Source organism: Grampus griseus, assembly GCF_964374135.1.
Source record: "Grampus griseus genome assembly, chromosome: 19".
Lineage (NCBI taxonomy): Eukaryota > Metazoa > Chordata > Mammalia > Artiodactyla > Delphinidae > Grampus > Grampus griseus.
In genome coordinates this window covers 399,387-411,412 of record NC_139013.1, presented here as the reverse complement: position 1 = coordinate 411,412, position 12,026 = coordinate 399,387, and positions in this window count along the sequence as shown.

Sequence of the window (12,026 nt, the reverse complement as noted above, 5' to 3'; positions counted from 1 at the left end):
AGGGGTGATTAAGGGCAGAGTGCCCAGCACGGTGCCCGGCCTGTAATGAGTGTGTGCAAATGTTGGCTTCTGGAGTGGAGAGTCCTTGGAGTTTCACTTTGGAAAGAGTGTGGAGGATGGGGTGGGGAATAAATTAGAATCATATACAAACATAACCCTACATACAGCTAGGAAAGAAACATGCTGCTCCAGGTCTCGGCTGGACTCCACCTAAGTGGTGGCCTCGGGCAGGTGTAGCCACACCTTCAAGTCTCCCTCCTTGATTGCGCCCACGCCGCAGGGGCTTCTGGGAGACGTAGTCCATCCTGGCGTCCGGACAGGAGGGGACGAGCGCTCGGGGTGGGAAGGACCACCTGGCTTTGATGTAACGTGACATCCCCACCTGCCAATCACAGACCAGCCCAAAGTTGCCAGGGAATCCCGCCCCTCCCCCAACAGAGCCCTCTCCACAGCGACCACTGAACCGCCGGGCGGTGGGCAGGCAGAGTCCCAGCCCCAGAAGCCCCCGGCCAGCGGCCTCGGGTAGGTGCACGAGATGCGCAGGGGCCCACTCCCGAGGCCAGGGAGGTCAGAGGCGGAGGCCTCGCCAGATCTAAGAGAGGAGGGGGGGCCCAGCTACGCCAGAGGGTGTGCAGACACCCCCAAGGCGACCGAGGGCTACTGAAGTCCCCTAGGAAGCTTCAGGTGGGGGACGCCTGTGGACGCCGTGTGCGCGAGGCGAGGTTTAACGCGCCGCCCGCGGGCCGCTGCTGGTGCTCGTGGAGGTTGGATCGCTGGCTGAAGGCGCGGCCGCAGCGGCCGCACGCGTAGGGCTACTCGCCGGTGTGTGCGCGCGCTGGGCGCGGGAGGCTGCAGTTGCGCACGAAGGCCTGGCCGCAGTCCGCACAGATGCAGGGCTTCTCCCCCGAGTGCAGGCGCTCGTGCTGGTGCAGCTCGGAGCAGCCCCGGAAGGTCTTCCCGCACTTGGGACAGCCGTAGGTCTGCTCACCGGTGTGTGCAAGCCGGTGCTGCACCAGGCCGGAGCGGCCCTTGAAGGCCTTGTCGCACAGCCGGCACGCGTAGGGCCTGGCGCTGCTGTGCGTGCGCCAGTGCCGGCTCAGGTTCGAGCGCTGGTTGAAGGCTTGGCTGCACTCTGAGCAGGCGTAGGGCTTCTCGCCGGTGTGCACACGCCACCGGTGCTCCGCCAGGTGCGAGAGCAGGCCGAATGCCTTGGTACGCTCGGCGCACTCATGGGGCTTCTCCCCGCGCGGCGAGCACCTCGGCCGGAAGGCCCGCGGAGCCAGGGCCGTGGCGCAGTTGCGGTGCTCGGCCGAGTGCGTATTCTGGTGGCCCCTGGAGGCCGGAGCAGCGCATGAAGGCCTGGCCGCAGTCGGTGCACATAGGGCCGCTCACCCGTGTGGATGCCCTCAGGCTGCAGCAGTCTTGAGGTGCACGTGAAGGCCTTGCCGCACTCGACGCTGGCGTACAGCTGCTGAACCGGGCGGCCGGGCTCACGGGGGAGAGGACCCAAGGCCTGGTCGCACCTAGGACACATCCGAGGGCCCTCGTCCATCCGCTGCTGCTCGTTGGGGCTCAAGCGCTTTCCGCACTGGGCGCACGGAAGGGGCTCCTCTGCCGCCTGCATCAGCTCCTGCAGGGCCAGCGGGGACATCCGGGTACAAGCCTCGCTGTGCCGGCCCGTGGCAGGAAGCTCCACGAAGGGACTCGGCTGGAGAGAGGCCGGCGGCAGGGTCCTGGGACAGGGATGTGCGCGCAGGCGGCAGTCCGAGTGGACCTTGAACAGCGCAGTGCGGGGGCAGCTCCAATGCAGCACCTGGACCCCACGGTGGTCACACGCAGGGGTCTTCTTCCCAGGGGGTGTCCTGGGATGCTGCACCAGGAAGGAGTTCTGGCTGGAGGCCCTGGCACCCGCTGGGCACGGACAGAGGCCCTGCCTGGCATGCGGCCCCTGAGGATGACCAGGTCAGGGTCTGGAGAGGAGGTGGGGCCACGTGACTCTTGCACCAGGCGTCCAGCTCCTGCACTGACAGTCCCTGCAGTGGGGCTCACACCCAGGGGAGTTGTCCTGCTGACCACGTTCCCTCCACGCAGGTCTACCCCGAGAGGGGTGTCCTTCGGCTGGGTCCTCCTCCAGGGGCCTCAGCTCTGTCTTGTGCCTCTCTGCCTGGCCCCTGTGGGCTCCCTGGGGATCTACCTTGGGGATGGCTTCCTGCCGAGAGCTCTGGGCCCAAGGCTGCATCCCAAGGCCAGCCCACAACACGGTGTCCAGGCTGTGGGATCTGGAAGAGCAGAAGAGAATGAAGGTTTGCAGATCCCTAAGAATGCTGACCCCAGGATGGATGCCTACTGAGTGGCCCCCACTCGGCAATCCAGGGAAAGGGGCAGGAGGAATGACACCCGGCCATGAGAACACTGGAGCCTCCTGTCCCTACTCTCAGGACCCATGACACTCCAGAGACCTGCTTCCCTGCCTCTCTCTGCTCCCCGGCACCCTCCCTCCTCCTTGCCACTGCTGGAGTACTTTCACCCCTGGCTTGGGACCTCAGTGGCCCCTCCCTCAAGCCACAGGGACACCCCAGTTGCTCAGCTGCCCACTCCCCAGTTTCCCTCCTCCACTCTGACTACCAGGCCCCCGGAGCCATGCCCTGATGGCTCCCTGCCTCGGCCTGGCCCAGCTCTGTCCACCTGCCATTAGCTAGCTCTTCTGTAAGGTGTGAGATGCGACTCACCTGGCAGCAGGGCTGGAGGCCCAGTGTGCCCCTCTCCACTTCTACCAGGCAAGCTTGGTTCTCAGGACTGCCAGCCTCATCTACAAAATGGGTATGATAACTGTAAATATAAACAGCTGAGCAAGGGGGCCCTGCTCATTCCAGTGACAGCCAACACCAGAAAGGGGCTGATGTCTGCAATTACTATTTCCAAATTCATCTGTGGCCATTGTTGGTTTCCTACTGCTGCTGCTGCTGTAACAAATTACCACAAGTTTAGTGGCTTAAAGCCATGCAAATTTGTTATCTCAGTTCTGGAGGTCAGAACTCCTCAATCAAGGTTTCGGCAGCATTGCTTCCTTCTGGAGGCTCTAAGGCTCGGTTTGCTTGCCTTATCCAGCTTCTAGACACCACCTCCTTCCCTGTCTTGTGACCCTGTCTTCCATCTTCAAAGCCAGCAGTGAAACATCACTTTCTGTGTATGTCATCATATATCCTGCATATACACTCTGACCCTCCTGCCTTTTCTTGTACAAAGACACCTTGGGCCCACCACGAATCTCACATATCAAGATCCTTAATCACACTTCATAGTCCTTTTTGCCACATGAAGTAAATTCCCAAGTTCTGGGTACTAGGACGTGCATATCTTTTGGAGAAGCGGGGAGCATTATTCTGCCTACACAGTGGCCTTTTCTGAGCTTTTCATATGATTTACTGGGGAAAAACAGTAAATGCATCAAGATGCCATTTCGGTGAAACAAAACTATAAATACTTATCCTGGAATCTTGACAGATACTCAGAACCATCCCATCTGCGGAGGGGCTTGCTAGGTGGGACGTGGCTGCAACATGCAGCTGCACTCCGCGAGGAGGGGCAGGACGGAGGAAAAGGCTCACCCGGTGGGGAGGAAGATGGAAAGAAGGGGAAGAAGAGGACATGCATGTCAATCAGGTTCCTGGCCAGTGACAGTCACTGATGACCAGAAAACTGACCTATTAAAGAGCCCATGGGTAAGGATGAGAATTTTCTCTAGGTTCTTGTTCCTTCCAGAACAAAGACAGATCTGTCCAGTGCAGCCTCTGCGTTATGAATGTGTGACCACAGTAAATCACCATCTCACTGAGCACCAGGGCTCAGGCTCGCCTCCTTTTGCTGTGTGGAAGGCAGATATTCCTCTATCAAACATTCCAGAACTCCGAGTTTATTTAGGGAAATTGCTTGTTCCAACCTTCTCCTTCAACCCACTGTTGCTTCCCATCAGTTTTGCAAATTTATAACAAGCAGTTGCCCAGGAACTGAAAGCAATCAGGACACATTTAAACAGGACGCTACACATTTTCAGCCAAGGACACATCAGAATGGCTGGATGTGGGTTCCTTTCAGGATTCTGCTGCCAGCCATCACTGGTGGGTTGTTTTGCCTTGGATATCTCAACCACAACAGCAGAGGTGCATCAATGGTCTGCGCTCTGGGGGGAAATGTTTTGAGTGGAAATTGGACACACTGAATTGGTTAAAGGTGAAAATGCAGAGGAAGGCACGTCCCGCAGATGGTGAGGGGCCATCTCACTGGCCGGTGCCACTGCTCTGCTCGTCAGGGGGCCGCTTGCTGGAGCCCAGGAAGCTGAAGGCCCAAGGTAGGGGTGTCTTGTCTGGTCCTGTGTTCAGCAAGTAACTGCTCTGGGGCATTCTCCAAAGAAACAAGGATGGACTTCCCTGGTGGCACAGTGGTTAAGAATCTGCCTGCCAATGCAGGGGACACGGGTTCGATCCCTGGTCCAGGAAGATCCCACATGCCGTGGAGCAACAAAGCCTGTGTGCCACAACTACAGAGCCTGCACTCTAGGGCCCGTGCACCACAACTACTGAGCCTGCACTGTAGGGCCCATGCACTACAACTACTGAACCTGTGCTCTAGAGCCCGCGAGCCACAACTACTGAAGCCTGCATGCTTGGAGCCCGCATTCCACAAGAAAGAGAAGCCACCACAATGAGAAGCCCACACACCGCAATGAAGACTAGCTGCAACTAGAGAAAGCCCATACACAGCAACAAAGACCCAAGGCAGCCAAAAAAATAAAATAAAAAGTAAATTAAAAAAGAGGGCTTCCCTGGTGGTGCAGTGGTTGAGAGTCCACCTGCCAATGCAGGGGACATGGGTTCGTGCCCTGGTCCGGGAAGATCCCACATGCCACGGAGCGGCTAGGCCCGTGAGCCATGGCCACTGAGCCTGTGCGTCTGGAGCCTGTGCTCCGCAACGGGAGAGGCCACAACAGTGAGAGGCTCGTGTACCGCAAAAGAAAAAGAAAAAAAAAAAAAAAAGAAACAAGGATGACAGGAAGGACATTCACAGAAAGATAGACAAAATGAAAAGGCAGAGGACTTTGTACCAGATGAAGGAACAAGATAAAACCCCAGAAAAACAAGTAAATGAAGTGGAGATAGGCAACCTTCCAGAAAAAGAATTCAGAATAATGATAGTGAAGATGATCCAGAACCTCAGAAAAAGAATGGAGGCAAAGATCAAGAAGATGCAAGAAATGTTTAACAAAGACCTAGAAGAATTAAAGAACAAACACCTAGAAGAATTAAAGAACAAACAAACAGAGATGAACAATACAATAACTGAAATGAAAAATACACTAGAAGGAATCAATAGCAGAATAACTGAGGCAGAAGAACAGATAAGTGACCTGGAAGACAGAATGGTGGAATTCACTGTCATGGAACAGAATAAAGAAAAAGGAATGAAAAGAAATGAAGACAGCCTAAAAGACCTCTGGGACAACATTAAACACAACAACATTCACATTATAGGGGTCCCAGAAAGAGAAGAGAGAGAGAAAGGACCCAAGAAAATATTTGAAGAGATTATAGTCGAAAAATTCCCTAACATGGGAAAGGAAATAGCCACCCAAGTCCAGGAAGCGCAGAGAGTCCCAGGCAGGATAAACCCAAGGAGAAACACACCGAGACACATAGTAATCAAACTGACAAAAATTAAAGACAAAAAAATTATTGATAGCAACAAGGGAAAAACGACAAATAACATACAAGGGAACTCCCATAAGGTTAACAGCTGATTTCTCAGCAGAAACTCTACAAGTCAGAAGGGAGCTGCATGATATATTTAAAGTGATGAAAGGGAGGAAATTACAACCAAGATTACTCTACCAGGCAAGGATCTCATTCAGATTCGACAGAGAAATCAAAAGCTTTACAGACAAGCAAAAGCTAAGTGAATTCAGCACCACCAAACCAGCTCTACAAAAAATGCTAAAGGAACTTCTCTAAGTGGGAAACACATGAGAAGAAAAGGACCTACAAAAACAAACCCATAACAATTAAGAAAATGGTAATAGGAACATACATATCGATAATTACCTTAAACATGAATGGATTAAATGCTCCAACCAAAAGACACAGGATCGTTGAATGGATACAAAAACAAGACCCATATATATGCTGTCTATAAGAGACCCACTTCAGACCTAGGGATACATACAGAATGAAAGTGAGGGGATGGAAAAAGATATTCCATGCAAATGGAAATCAAAAGAAAGCTGGAGTAGCAATACTCATATCAGATAAAATAGACTTTAAAATAAAGACTGTTACAAGAGACAAGGAAGGACACTACATAATGATCAAGGGATCAATCCAAGAAGAAGATATAACAATTATAAATATATATGCACCCAACATAGGAGCACCTCAATACATAAGGCAACTGCTAACAGCTATAAAAGAGGAAATCGACAGTAACACAATAATAGTGGGGGATTTTAACACCCCACTTACACCAATGGACAGATCATCCAGACAGAAAATTAAAAAGGAAACACAAGCTTTAAATGACACAAGACCAGATAGATTTAATTGATATTTATAGAACACTCCATCCAAAAACATCAGATTACACTTTCTTCTCAAGTGCACACGGAACGTTCTCCAGGATAGATCACATCTTGGGTCACAAATCAAGCCTCGTTAAATTTAAGAGAACTGAAATTATATCAAGCATCTTTTCCAACCACAGCACTATGAGATTAGAAATCAATTACAGGGAAGAAAACGTAAAAAACACAAACACATGGAGGCTAAACTACGTTACTAAAAAACCAAGAGATCACTGAAGAAATCAAAGAGGAAATCAAAGAATACCTAGAGACAAATTACAATGAAAACACAACGATCCAAAACCTATGGGATGCAGCAAAAGCATTTCTAAGAGGGAAGTTTATAGCAGCCTACCTCAAGAAACAAGAAAAATCTCAAATAAACAATCTAACCTTACACCTAAAGGAACTAGAGGAAGAAGAACAAGCAAAACCCAGAGTTAGTAGAAGGAAAGAAATCATAAAGATCAGAGCAGAAATAAATGAAATAGAAACAAAGAAAACAATAGCAAAGATCAATAAAACTAAAAGCTGGTACTTTGAGAAGATAAACAAAATTGATAAACCTTTTGCCAGACTCATCAAGAAAAAGAGGGAGAGCACTCAAATCAATAAAATTAGAAATGAAAACAGAGAACTTAGAACGAACACCACAGAAATACAAAGCATCATAAGAGCTACTACAAGCAACTCTATGCCAGTAAAATGGACAACCTGGAAGAAGTGGACAAATTCTTTGACAGGTATAACCTTCCAAGACTGAACCAGAAAGAAATAGAAAATATGAACAGACCAATCACAAGTAATGAAATTGAAACTGTGATTAAAAATCTTCCAACAAACCAAAGTCCAGGACCAGATGGCTTCACAGGTGAATTCTATCAAACATTTAGAGAATAACTAACACCCATCCTTCTCAAACTCTCCCAAAAAGTTGCAGGGGAAGGAACACTCCCAAACTCGTTCTATGAGGCCACGATCACCCTGATACCAAAACCAGACAAAGATACTGCAAAGAAAGAAAGTTACAGACCAATATCACTGATGAATATAGATGCAAAAATCCTCAACAAAATACTAGCAAACAGAATCCAACAACACATTAAAAGGGTCATACACCATGATCAAATGGGATTTATCCCAGGGATGCAAGGATTCTTCAATATACACAAATCAATCAATGTGATACACCATATTAACAAACTAAGGAATAAAAACCATATGGTCATCTCAATAGATGCAGAAAAAGCTTTTGACAAAATTCAACACCCATTTATGATATAAAAAAAAAAGCTCTCCAGAAAGTGGGCATAGAGGGGACCTACCTCAACATAATAAAGGCCATATATGACAAACCCACAGCAAACATCATTCTCAATGGTGAAAAACTGAAAGCATTTCCTCTAAGACCAGGAACGAGATAAGGATGTCCACTCTCACCACTATTACTCAACATAGTTTTGGAAGTCCTAGCCATGGCAATCAGAAAAGAAAAAGAAATAAAAGGAATACAAATTGGAAAAGAAGTAAAACTGTCACTGTTTGCAGATGACATGATACTGTACATAGAGAATCCTAAAGATGCCACCAGAAAACTACTAGAGCTAATCAATGAGTTTGGTAAAGCTGCAGCATACAAAATTAATGCACAGGAATCTCTTGCATTCCTATACACTAACAATGAAAGATCAGAAAGAGAAATTAAGGAAACAATCCCATTCACCATTTCAACAAAAAGAATAAAATACCTAGGAATAAACCTACCTAAGGAGGTAAAAGACCTGTACTCAGAAAACTATGAAAGAAATCAAAGATGACACTAACAGATGGAGAGATATACCATGTTCTTGGATTGGAAGAATCAATGTTGTGAAGATGACTATACTACACAAAGCAATCTACAGATTCAGTGCAATCCCTATCAAATTACCAGTGGCATTTTTTTTTTTTACAGAACTAGAACAAAAAATCTTAAAATTTGTATGGAGACACACAAAAGACCCTGAATAGCCAAAGCAGTCTTGAGGGAAAAAAATGGAGCTGGAGGAATCAGACTCCCTGACTTCAGACTATACTACAAAGCTACAGTAATCAAGACAATATGCTACTGGCACAAAAAGAGAAATATAGATCAATGGAACAGGATAGAAAGCCCAGAGATAAACCCACGCACTAATGATCAACTAATCTATGACAAAGGAGCCAAGGATATACAATGGAGAAAAGATAGTCTCTTCAATAAGTGGTGCTGGGAAAACTGGATAGGTACATGTAAAAGAATGAAATTAGAACACTCCCTAACACCATACACAAAAATAAACTCAAAATGGATTAGAGACCTAAATGTAAGACCGGACACTATAAAACTCTTAGACGAAAACATAGGAAGAACACTCTTTGACATAAATCACAGCAAGATCTTTTTTGATCCACCTCCTAGAGTAATGGAAATAAAAACAAAAATAAACAAATGGGACCTAATGAAACTTAAAAGCTTTTGCAGACCAAAGGAAACTACACACAAGACAAAAAGACAACCCTCACAATGGGAGAAAATATTTGCAAACGAATCAATGGACAAAGGATTAATCTCCAAAATATATAAACAGCTCATGCAGCTCAATATTAAAACAACAAACAACCCAATCAAAAAAATGGGCAGAAGACTTAAATAGACATTTCTCCAAGGAAGACCTACAGATGGCCAAGAAGCACATGAAAAGCTGCTCAACATCACTAATTATTAGAGAAATGAAAATCAAAACTACAATGAGGTATCACCTCACACCAGTTAGAATGGGCATCATCAGAAAATCTACAAACAACAAATGCTGGAGAGGGTATGGAGAAAAGGGAACCCTCTTGCACTGTTGGTGGGAATGTAAATTGATACAGCCACTATGGAGAATAGTATGGAGGTTCCTTAAAAAACTAAAAATAGAATTACCATATGATCCAGCAATCCCACTACTGGACATATACCCAGAGAAAACCATAATTCAAAAAGACACATGCACCCCAATGTTCATTGCAGCACTATTTACAATAGCCAGGTCATGGAAGGAACCTAAGTGTCCATCAACAGACGAATGGATAAAGAAGATGTGGTATATATATACAATGGAATATTACTCAGCCATAAAAGGGAACAAAATTGGGTCATTTGTAGAGACGTGGGTGGATCTAGAGACTGTCATACAGAGAGAAGTAAGTCAGAAAGAGAAAAACAAATATCGTATATTAACGCATATATGTGGAACCTAGAAAAATGGTACAGATGAACTGGTTTGCAGGGCAGAAACAGAGACACGGATGTAGAAAGCAAACGTATGGACACCAAGGGGGGAAAGTGGCAGGGGGGGTGGGGGGGATGAACTGGGAGATTGGGATTGACATACATACACTAATATGTATAAAATAGATAACTAATTACTTAGTTATCTATATAACTAAGTTATAAAAAATAAATAAAATAGGGCTTCCCTGGTGGCGCAGTGGTTGAGAGTCCGCCTGACGATGCAAGGGACATGGGTTTGTGCCCCGGTCTGGGAAGTTCCCACATGCCGTGGAGCGGCTGGGCCCGTGAGCCATGGCCGCTGAGCCTGAGCGTCCGGAGCCTGTGCTCCGCAAAGGGAGAGGCCACAACAGTGAGAGGCCCGCGTACCGCAAAAAAATAAAATAAATAAATAAATAAAATTCAATTTAAAAAAAAAAAAGGATGACAAGAAGGACAGGACCCTGCAGGACCCATCACACATGTGATAATTGCACAACGCTTCCATCCCCTCTGGCCCTGTGCAGGACTGGCCTTTGACCCAGGGCAGGTGAAGCCGACACCACCCCCTCCCCTTGCTGGTTCTCCTTCCCCCACCGGTGGCATTGATCAGGGCTAATTCCTTGGAAATCCAACACTTCCCCCGTACTGTGGCAACTGCCACTTTGTACCTTGGTTTCACCACCTGACAAGTTAGCCAGCTGGATCTTGAGACCAAAGGGTGGGTACTCGGAGCCCCTTCTCCAAGCAAGTGTGAGGACACCTGGGTGACAATGAACACTGGCACATCTCACCCCCTGCCAAACTGTCCATGCGACCCTGACAGACTCACCACCCATCACCACGTGAAAAAATGGGAGGATGTGAAAGAGAAACATCTCTTTCCCAAACACTTGTGGGTTTGAGTCCAATGATATTCTTCCCAGGTGGGAAGTGGACTGGATGCAATCCTGCCTGTCCACCTGAGGTACTGACTGTGCAGCTTCCTGAGAACATGGGTGGGGGTGACATGGGCACACTGGGGAACAGGCAGCTGTGGGCCCCACCTGCCCACCAGCGTGATAATCAGCAGGTGGGGACAAATCTAACCTACAGCGGACACCAGCTCAGGGATGATGGAGCTGGGCTCAGTAGCCATGGCTCCTGAGGGGCCCTTCCTGGGGGAGGTCAAGGGAGGTGCTTTCTCTAGAATGTGGAGCCTGCTGTGCAAATAGACAAGTTGAAAGGTCCAGGTTCCAAAAAGCGTCCTTGTACACCAGGACTGGCAGAGCTGCTGGCAGCAAGCCCTGTTGTGCGTCACCCACTGCAGATAAACTGCTCAGACTCATCCAGCACTCTCCACAGGCAGAGTCTGCCCTGACAAGGACAGATGCACAGGAAGAGCCGGCAGAAAAAGGCAAGTGCAGAACGCACTCCCACACGGCTGGTGGGAACGGAAAAGGACGCGGCCAGCCACTGTGGACAACAGCCTGGAAGTTGCCCCAAATGGTTAAACATGACACCGCAACTCCACTCCTATGTATCTACCCAAGAGAAATGAAGACAGGTGTTCAAGCAAAAACTTGTATGCTAATGTTCACTGCAGCATTCTTCATAACAGCCGTAACAGCTGTAACATTCTTTATAACAGCTTCATAACCCAAATGTCCATCAACTGATGAGTGGCTAAACAAATTGTTGTCTATCCATACAATGGAATATTACTCAGCAATAAAAAGGGATGAAGTACTGATACTCGGTTGGACCTCGGAAAATATCATGGTCAGTGAAAGAAGCCAGACACCAAAAGACCACATAGTGTATAATTCCATTTATATGAAAAATCCAGAAAAAGCAAATCCAGAGACAAAGGGTAGATTCGTGGTTGCCAGGGGCTGAGGGGAGGAAGAATGGGGAGTAATTGCTTAATGAATATGGAGTTTCATTTTGGGGTGCTGGAATTAGTGATGATGACTGCACAACACAGAAAATACATAAACTAAAAAATATACCAAAAACCAACCTGAATTGTACACTTTAAAATGGTTCATTTATGTCATGTGAATTGTATCCCCCCCCCAAAAAAAATGGAATGTACTCATGCCACAAGGTGTTCCTGCCTTTGGTGTGCCAGTGTGTCTGCCCAAGGCCGCCTGGGCCAGA